Here is a 9181-nt window from a genome sequence, read left to right on the forward strand (position 1 = left end):
TGATCTCATATTGCTCCTTGACCCCTGAATATGTTGTGCTCATTTTTCTCTTAACATTCAGGCTTTTAAATGCAAGTTTTCTATCTGAACTTTCCTCTATCATCTGTCTGTCTATCTATCTATCTATCTATCTATCTATCTATCTATCTATCTATCTATCATCTATATATCTATCATCTATTTATTTACTTATTATTTTAAAATACATTTTTATTGATTTCAAAGAGGAAGGGAGAGGGAGAGAGAGACAGAAACATCAATGATAAGAGAGAATCATTGATCGGCTGCCTCCTGCATGCCCCCTACTGGGGATCAAGCTCCCTTGACTGGAATCCAACCAGGGACCCTTTGGTCCATAGGCTGATGCTCTATCCACTGAGCCAAACCAGCCAGGGCTTATATCCATGCATTTAAATTCCATGCATTCTTCAAAGTTAAGCTGAAACCCACCTTCTCCTTTAATCATTTCTTGAAGAGACCAACTCACAGTTCCTGCAGTCATAATAGAACTTCTGCCTAGACATCTCAGCTGATTCAGTTGACATACAATTTTGTACCAGCAAACTATGTCTCTTGGTGTTCTTCCCCCAATAGAGTATGATTACCTTGGAGTCAGGAGCCATTTCTTACTTCTCTCTCCTCTAGAAGTCTGAGCAGGATTCAGAGGCTATAGTTGATATCTTCTGAGTTTAATTAATTACTTCTTTGTCTTGGCTTTAACTCGCCATAGGTTGATATCTTCTCTCACTATGAGATTATAAAAATTTTAGCAAAATCTAGAAGACTTTTGTGTTCCACATAGAACAGTTGATCAATTAATATTTCTTGAGCAAATGAGAATATTATGCCTCTGAAAAAGGGAGTGACTGATTAGTTTGATCAGCAGGGTTTTTTTTGTTTTGTTGTTGTTGTTTGTTTTCTCAAGAATTTTGCCATGGAAAAGGTGAACAGCACTGCTTCTAGTCTCTAATCTCAAGGCAAACCAGTTATTTAGGCTCATTGGCCATGTTGGATCATTTCTAATCAAAGTGTACCAACAGAGTAGGGGTAAGTCTTTTCCATCATTTAATCTATAGCACCTTATGCAATGTGTGGCACTTGGTAGGCCATCCATAAATGATTATTGCATTGAAATTGAGTAAATTCAACAGGTAGTTCAAGCTTGTATTGAGTTTTTCACACTTTCTTCCCATTATCTCATTTAATCCTTATGAAAATTATTTGAAGAAGGTACTAGTATCATGATTTTACATATAATAGAACTATAGCCCAGAGATATTAAAAGCAGGGTTCAGCTTCACAGCTAGAAAGGGACAGAGATAGGATACAAAGTTTATTTTGCTTGGGTCCCATAAATCCAAATCCTATATCCTTTTCATTATATCATACTACCTTACCTTCAGGAATTTTATTCTGTTGTATGGGCCTTAGATCAATTAACATATGTTCAAGTCCATAGATAAATCTCATACTGGATACTGGACTGAAATCTAACTAAACTTGATAGAGGAGCCATTGCAAAGAATGACTCTCAAAAAAGCCTATTATGTATTGTTGTAGAACTTAAGACTTGTACGGAGGGATAAGATTTTTTTCATGAAAAAGACAAATAAGTGAAGATCTATAGCCATTAGTCTAATGGGAAATATTGCTCTTCATCAATTATCATTCTTTGATTCATTATCTTAACTTTACATTCTTAAGCACTTTTTACTTAAGTACTTTTTTTGGTTTGTTATTTGCCCTTCAGATTGGCCAATAGAATTGACTCTTAGGACAAAAATTTACTTCCTACTCTGCCTCCCCCCTCAATCTCAGATGGTGTATAGAATACTAATCTTATTTCTAAAATGATCTGTTAATTTTAAGGGAAAATAGAACCCATGAAATTATATAGGAATCTCTGGACTTGTTTTAGAACTGGAAGGAAACTCACACATAGTAAAGCTGAGTGACTTAGTCAAGGTCACAGGATTAGCTAACCTCTTAGATAAATTGTAGATCTAGCTTAGCCTGTTTGGCTCAGTGCATAGAGTGTCGGCCCGAAGACTGAAGGGTCCTGGGTTCGATTTCTGTCAAGGGCACGTACCCTGGTTTCAGGCTCAATTCTCAGCCCTTGTCAGAGCATGCAGTAGGCAACCAATTGATGTGTCTCTCTCACATCGATGTTTCTCTGTCTCTCTGCCTACTTTCTACTCTCTCTAAAATCCAATGGGAAAAATATTCTCAGGTGAGGATTAATAAAGTGTAGACCTAAAATGGACCCAAGAGATCATCTAATTTAACTGCTTCATTTTCCAGACAAGTTAACTTCACAGGTGCACACAATCCCAATACTTTTCAAAGTAAATACCCACAATGTCTTTCCACAATGTCCTGGCTCTTAGTTGCAGAAATGACAGATGTTTTGTGTACCTTTGTGCTAAGTTAAGGTCACATTCTCAAATATATTCATATCCATAACTCTAGTGGACAGAATTGAATGTTCAGTAGCTTTTTGGAAGCCTCACCATGGAAACAAAGGTTTTGATTTCCTCTGATTGGATTTCCATGTTCTTCCTCTAGAGTAGATAAATGGAGGCTCCTGCAGGCATTGGTTCTGTCAGATGAAACTTTAAATTTCAAAGTAAAAGACTCTTCTCAGCAGGATATTAGAGTGCCCTGGTGCACTGTGAGGAAGGAAGACAGCCTGTCACAATTCTCTTGGCTGACCCTTTGAAAACTTGGAGGGAAAATCTCATTCTTGGTCTCCTGTACTCATGGATACTCTAAATAAATGTCATTGTTTTTTGCAGCTAATAGACACTTACAGATCGTCTCCAAAGAAAATGTATCTAATTGCTGATCATTAATATAGAATAATAGAGAAGTGAAAAGTTAAAATAGATGTTTCTGAGCATAACAAACAATATTCCCATGTTCAAACCACAAGCGCTCCAGAGAGTCAGTTCTGCTTCTGGGAAGTGATGTTGTGTAGAGTGGGGACTTTTTTGTAACTTAGAAAATGTAACAGTTGCTAGGTGGTCAGCTATAAGGATGGAAGAAGAAAGTGTGGACGAAAGGGGCCACATGCTGACCTGACAAGCTCAGGGGAGGCCTGCATGACAGTCTTACAAACTCAGAGACATAAAGTAACCACAAAGGATGGTCTAAAATTAAACTTTAACTAAACGCAGTTATGGTGGGCAGTTATATCCTAGGCCGGTATCTTCACTGACAAGGTCAACCTTTACCTTAACTGAGCCTATCTGTCTTTTTGCATCTATGATAACATACCCTTGAAATGTCTGGTAACTTGTAACTTCCCTTTTTCTGGAGCCCCTGGGGCACAACCAAATGTGGTGGGCTCCAGGACAGATGCCACAAATTCCTTCATTATCATGTTAATTGTTCCTGCACCCACCTAAGTATGTGTCCATCATTTCACTTTTTATCCAATCCCAGGGGTTTCCTCCACTTTGCTTTATCCCACCTCCTTAATCTATCACCAATGAATTTCATGTAACCCACCTATGTCCCTCCTTTGATTGCAATGTATAAATACAAATGTAACCCGCCATTCTCCGGAGCATTATCTCAATTCGTTGACGTTCTGCTTCCCGGCATATGTTGACAGTTTGGCTCAAATAAACTCACAAAAATTCTTTACAGGTTTCATTTTTATTTTTTATTTTTTTTACGTTAACAAAAGTAAGGGGCTTATCCATCCTTATTTCCAAGCTGACGCAACATGTTTTAAGTGGATGGTGTTTGGTTTCATTACCTTAACAGCATCTCCCTGTGCTCTTTGAGGCATCGCTCCAGTGCTTAGTAATTTAGTAACAGGTTGGAAATGGGCTAGGGGTAAAACGAGCCTCTGTTACCATAGGGACAACTATCCACCTCTTATTTTTGAATTAGCATAGTAACAGAAGGTGACATTTTGCCCCAGGGTTCGGGGGAAAATAGAGTTATAAATTATACCACACATACAAACTTGTTGAATGTACAATTCCTCTAGAATCTGCTCCTAAAGCACTAGCTGATCAGAGATGGATATGTCCTAATCAACTCAACGTGAGACATGATAATTTTACTTTTGTGCAAAAAGGAAATATATGAATGTTTTCATGATGAAAATTACCTGTTCATACTTTGTACTTTTGTAAGACGTGGCTTATTTGAGATGCAGACGAGCTGGTTTTCTAATCTTTTGAGGCATGCCATTAATTATTATTATCAATCTAAGGAGCTGAATGAAATCCTAGGCATAAAACAGATCAACTCCAGATTTAATATTGGGTGTATGATTTAACTTTTGTTCTATTTTGTCTGCTTTATGTTAGTCTTAAAGAACTTCAATGATTATGCCTCACTGAATCACTTAAAGAAAGGGTTGCCCTTATAAATATCTGGAACAGCTACCAGATGAATAGATACCCTATTTATTAAGACCTTTAGTATATCTTCACAGAAACAATTTCCAAATATGCCCTGGCTAAAAAAAAAAAAAAATGTAATTCAGCCAATAAAATTCAGACTGGACACTAGAAGAGTTACTGTGGTCTTTTTAGCCCATGCTACAACTAGAAAGACCTCTGTAATGTCATTTGGATCTTAAAAGTGCATTGTTCCTTTTGTGTGTGTTAGCTTTTGCATGTGTATGCTTTGCAGTTAAAGACTAATCTTTGGTTAAGATCTATAGTGAATGCAGAATAGTTAAAAATCTCACATAGCAAGTTACTATTTAATGCCCCCACAACATTAATGACTTGTTGAAATTTATAGTTTCTTGGGTAAAATATTTAATATAAGCATTCTAAATGTTTCCAGGTATTTTTGAATACCAGAATGCTAGGAAGTACAGTAACTTTAAAAGTTCTAGAAAAGAACTTGGCTGCAACTTATGAAATGATGACAAATACCATGGATTTTCTAATGGATTTAGGTGAGGGAAGTAAGAGATAATAATCTACCTGATAAGTAGCTTTAAAAATAGAGTTTCATTTGCACTAACAAGTCTTTCTTTTGGATTCAAATGTTTTCTGAAAGGGCTAGTTATTCTTTAGTGTAAATATTTTTAATGAGCTCAATTAGATTGAGTATTTTGAATGGGAAGGAGAAGTGGAGATTTTGACTCTATGGAGATATTGTAAGACGATTGAATGGCCAAGAACAGTGGTGATAAGATCTGGGCTACAAGGGATCAGAATTCTTTTTTATTTTATTTTATTTTTTTTAATATTCTTTTATTGTTTAAAGTATTACATATATTAGTACATATATCTCCTTTTTCTTTCCCCATTGACCTTCCCCCAGCCTCCCCTACCCCCTGTTGCATGCCCTCATCACTCCCCCCCCCCCCCCAGTGTCTTGTGTCCATTGGTGTGCTTATATGCATGCATACAAATCCTTTGGTTGATCTATTTCCCTCCCTCCCCAACACTCCCCAGCCTTCCCGCTGTAATTTGACAGTCTGTTTGGTGCTTTACTGCCTCTGTAAGTATCTTTTTATTCATCAGGTTATAATGTTCTTTATTTTCCATAAATGAGTGAGATCATGTGGTATTTGTCTTTCATTGCCTGGCTTATTTCACTTAACATAATGCTCTCCAGGTCCATCCATGCTGCTGCAAATGGTAAGAATTCCTTGTTTTTTATAGCAGTGTAGCATTCCATTGTGTAGATGTACCATACTTTTCTAATCCACTCATCTGCTGATGGGCATTTAGGCTGTTTCCAAATCTTAGCTATGGTGAATTGGGCTGCTATAAACATAGGGGTGCATATATCCTTTCTGATTGTTGTTTCTAGTTTCTTGGGATATATTCCTAGAAGTGGGATTACTGGGTCAAATGGGAGCTCCATTTTTAGTTCTTTGAGGAAACTCCGTGCTGTTCTCCACAGTGGCTGCACCAGTCTGCATTCCCACCAGCAGTGCACGAGGGTTCCTTTTTCTCCGCATCCTCGCCAGCACTTGTCCTTTGTTGATTTGTTGATGATTGCCATTCTGATAGGTGTGAGATGGTACCGCATTGTTGTTTTGATTTGCATCTCTCGGATGATTAGTGACTTTGAGCATGTTTTCATATGTCTTTGGCCTTCCTTCTGTCTTCTTTTGAAAAGATTCTATTTAGGTCCATTGCCCATTTTTTTATTGGATCATTTATCTTCCTTTTATTAAGTTGTATAAGTTCCCTGTAGATGTTGGAGATTAAACCTTTATCAGTGATAACATTTGCAAATACGTTCTCCCATACAGGGCTTTCTTGTTGTTTTGTTGATGGTTTCTTTTGCTGTGAAAAACCTTTTTATTTTGATGTAGTCCCATTTGTTTATTTTCTCTTTGGCTTCCATTGCCCTAGGAGCGGTATCAGTGAAGAAATTGCTTCGGCATATGTCTGAGATTTCTCTGCCTGTGGATTCCTCTAGTATTTTTATGGTTTCCGTCTTATGTTTAAGTCCTTGATCCATTTTGAGTTTATTTTTGTGTATGGTGTAAGTTGGTGGTCTAGTTTCATTTTTTTGCATGTATCTGTCCAATTTTCCCAACACCATTCATTGAAGAGTCTGTCTTGACTCCATTGTATGTTCATGCCTCCTTTGTCAAATATTAATTGAGCATAGTGGTTTGGGTAGATATCTGGATTCTCTATTCTATTCCATTGATCTATATGTCTGTTCTTGTGCCAGTACCAGGCTGTTTTGAGAACAGTGGCTTTGTAATACAGCTTGAAATCTGGTATTGAGATCCCACCTACTTTGTTCTTCTTTCTCAGGATTGCTGTGGCTATTCAGGGTCTTTTTTTATTCCAGATGAATTTTTGGAGAGTTCTTTCTAGGTCTGTGAAATATGCCGTTGGTATTTTAATGGGGAGGGCATTGAATCTATAGATTGCTTTGGGTAGTATGGACATTTTAATGATGTTGATTCTACCAATCCATGAACATGGTATGTTCTTCCATCTGTTTACGTCTTCCTCTATCTCTTTTTTCAGTGTCCTGTAGTTTTCCACATATAGGTCTTTTACCTCCTTAGTTAAGTTTATTCCTAGGTATCTTATTTTTTTTGGTGCGATGGTAAATGGGATTGCTTTTTTAGTCTCTCTTTCTGTAAGTTCACTATTTGTGTATAGAAATGCCATAGATTTCTTGGCGTTAATTTTGTATCCTGCTACATTGCCAAATTCATTTATTAAGTCTATTAGTTTTTTGATGGAGTCTTTTGGTTTTTTTATGTACAATATCATGTCATCTGCAAATAAGGACAGCTTTACTTCTTCTTTTCCAATTTGGATGCCGTTTATTTCTTCTTCTTGTCTGATCACAATGGCTAATACTTCCAGTACTATGTCGAACAGGAGTGGTGAAAGTGGGCATCCCTGTCTTTTTCCCGTTCTTAGGGGAAATGGTTTTAGTTTTTGCTCATTGAGTACGATGTTAGCTGTGGGTTTATCACATATGGCTTTTATTATGTTGAGGTATGATCCTTCTATTCCCACCTTGTTGACAGTTTTTATCAAGAAAGGGTGTTGGATTTTTGGTGTCAAATGCTTTTTCTGCATCAATTGCTATGACTATGTGATTTTTATCTCAATTTGTTTATGTGATGTATCACGTTTATTGAATTGCGGATATTGTACCATCCTTGCATTCCTAGGATAAATCCTACTTGGTCATGGCGTATGATCTTTCTGATGTACTGCTGGATCCGATTTGCTAGAATTTTGTTGAGGATTTTGGCATCTATGTTCATGAGGGATATTGGCTTGTAATTCTCTTTCATTGTGTTGTCTTTATCGGGTTTTGGTATTAGGGTGATGCTAGCTTCATAGAAGGAGCTTGGAAGTGTTCCTTCTTCCTGAATTTTACAAGAGATCAGAATTCTGCCCCTTTTTCAGATTCTTCTATTCTGGCCCCTCCCCAACTCATCTCTCTTTTTATTTATTGTGAGAATTTTCAGACTGCCCTATACTTGGAGAGCTCTATGAACTCTTCTTTAAAATGCAGTCTCCTTTTGTCAGAGATTTGAGAGTTTACTCCTGAATATAAAATGCTTTTCTTAGGAAATAAAACACAAAAGAAATTCTTCCTTCCCCTTCTTTTACAAAGCGCTGTGATCAGTGAATAGTGGGCCATAGCAATAAAAGACTACCTAGAATACAGTTTATTAACTTCCTAGCTATTTTTACTAATTTATGAATCAGTTAAGTGTTCAGTATTTTTTATACATGAGTTTGTGGGCCCTTTTGTATATGGCTGGTTCACTTATCCTACTGATGAAAGTGTTCAAGAAGAAGCTGAATGGCCCCAGCTGGTTTGGCTCAGCAGATAGAGCATTGGCCCTCAGACTAAAGGGTCACAGTTTTGATTCTGGTCAAGGCTCAGTTGCAGGCTTGATTCCTGGCCCCAGTTGGGGCAGGTGCAGGAGGCAACCAATCAATGTGTCTCTCTCACATCGATGTTTCTCTCTCTGTCTTTATCCCTCCCTTCCACTCTCTCTAAAAAAATCAATGGAAAAAATATTCTCAGGTGAGGATTAAAACAACAACAACAATAAAAAAAACAACAACAAAAAAGGAGGAAGCTGAATGGTCACTTACTGGAGATGTTTGAAAGATGGATTAAGCAGCAGATGTTAGGTTGAGTTGTATTACCTTCAAGGTCTCTGCCATCCTGAAGTCCTAGGAGAGGGATGGCAAACAAATTTCAACAAAGTACCCCTTTGATCAATTAATAAGGTCTACATAATGTCCTTGGTTGAAAGGAATTCTGATGCCATGTCCAAGCCCTTCAGGAGAAATATTCGTAATCAGTTAGTCAACGTTCACCTTTCTATAAAGGAGCATGAATGTGTTTGACTTTTTGCCATTCCTGTTCTAGAAAATTCAATAAGTTTATTTCAACCTGAATGTTCACATGAAACTGTATCCATAGTTTTCTGTTCATATTCACTGACTAAGTCTTGAACCCATCCAGCTATTGTGCGTGACAAGCTGTTAGTCTGAAGAGAGAGAGAGAGAGAATAAGAGAGCATGGTTCAGTGTAAAACAAGTCTTAGGAAACAACTCAATTATATTTGTCATTAGCATCTCTCAAATAAAGGGCAATGCTTTAAAAATGTAGACATTTAGATTGGTATGAGATAAGTTGCTTCTATAGTTGTAATTAACAGTGACAAAGGAATTGATATGTGATCTTG

This window comes from Plecotus auritus, assembly GCF_963455305.1.
Source record: "Plecotus auritus genome assembly, chromosome: 2".
Classification (NCBI taxonomy): domain Eukaryota; kingdom Metazoa; phylum Chordata; class Mammalia; order Chiroptera; family Vespertilionidae; genus Plecotus; species Plecotus auritus.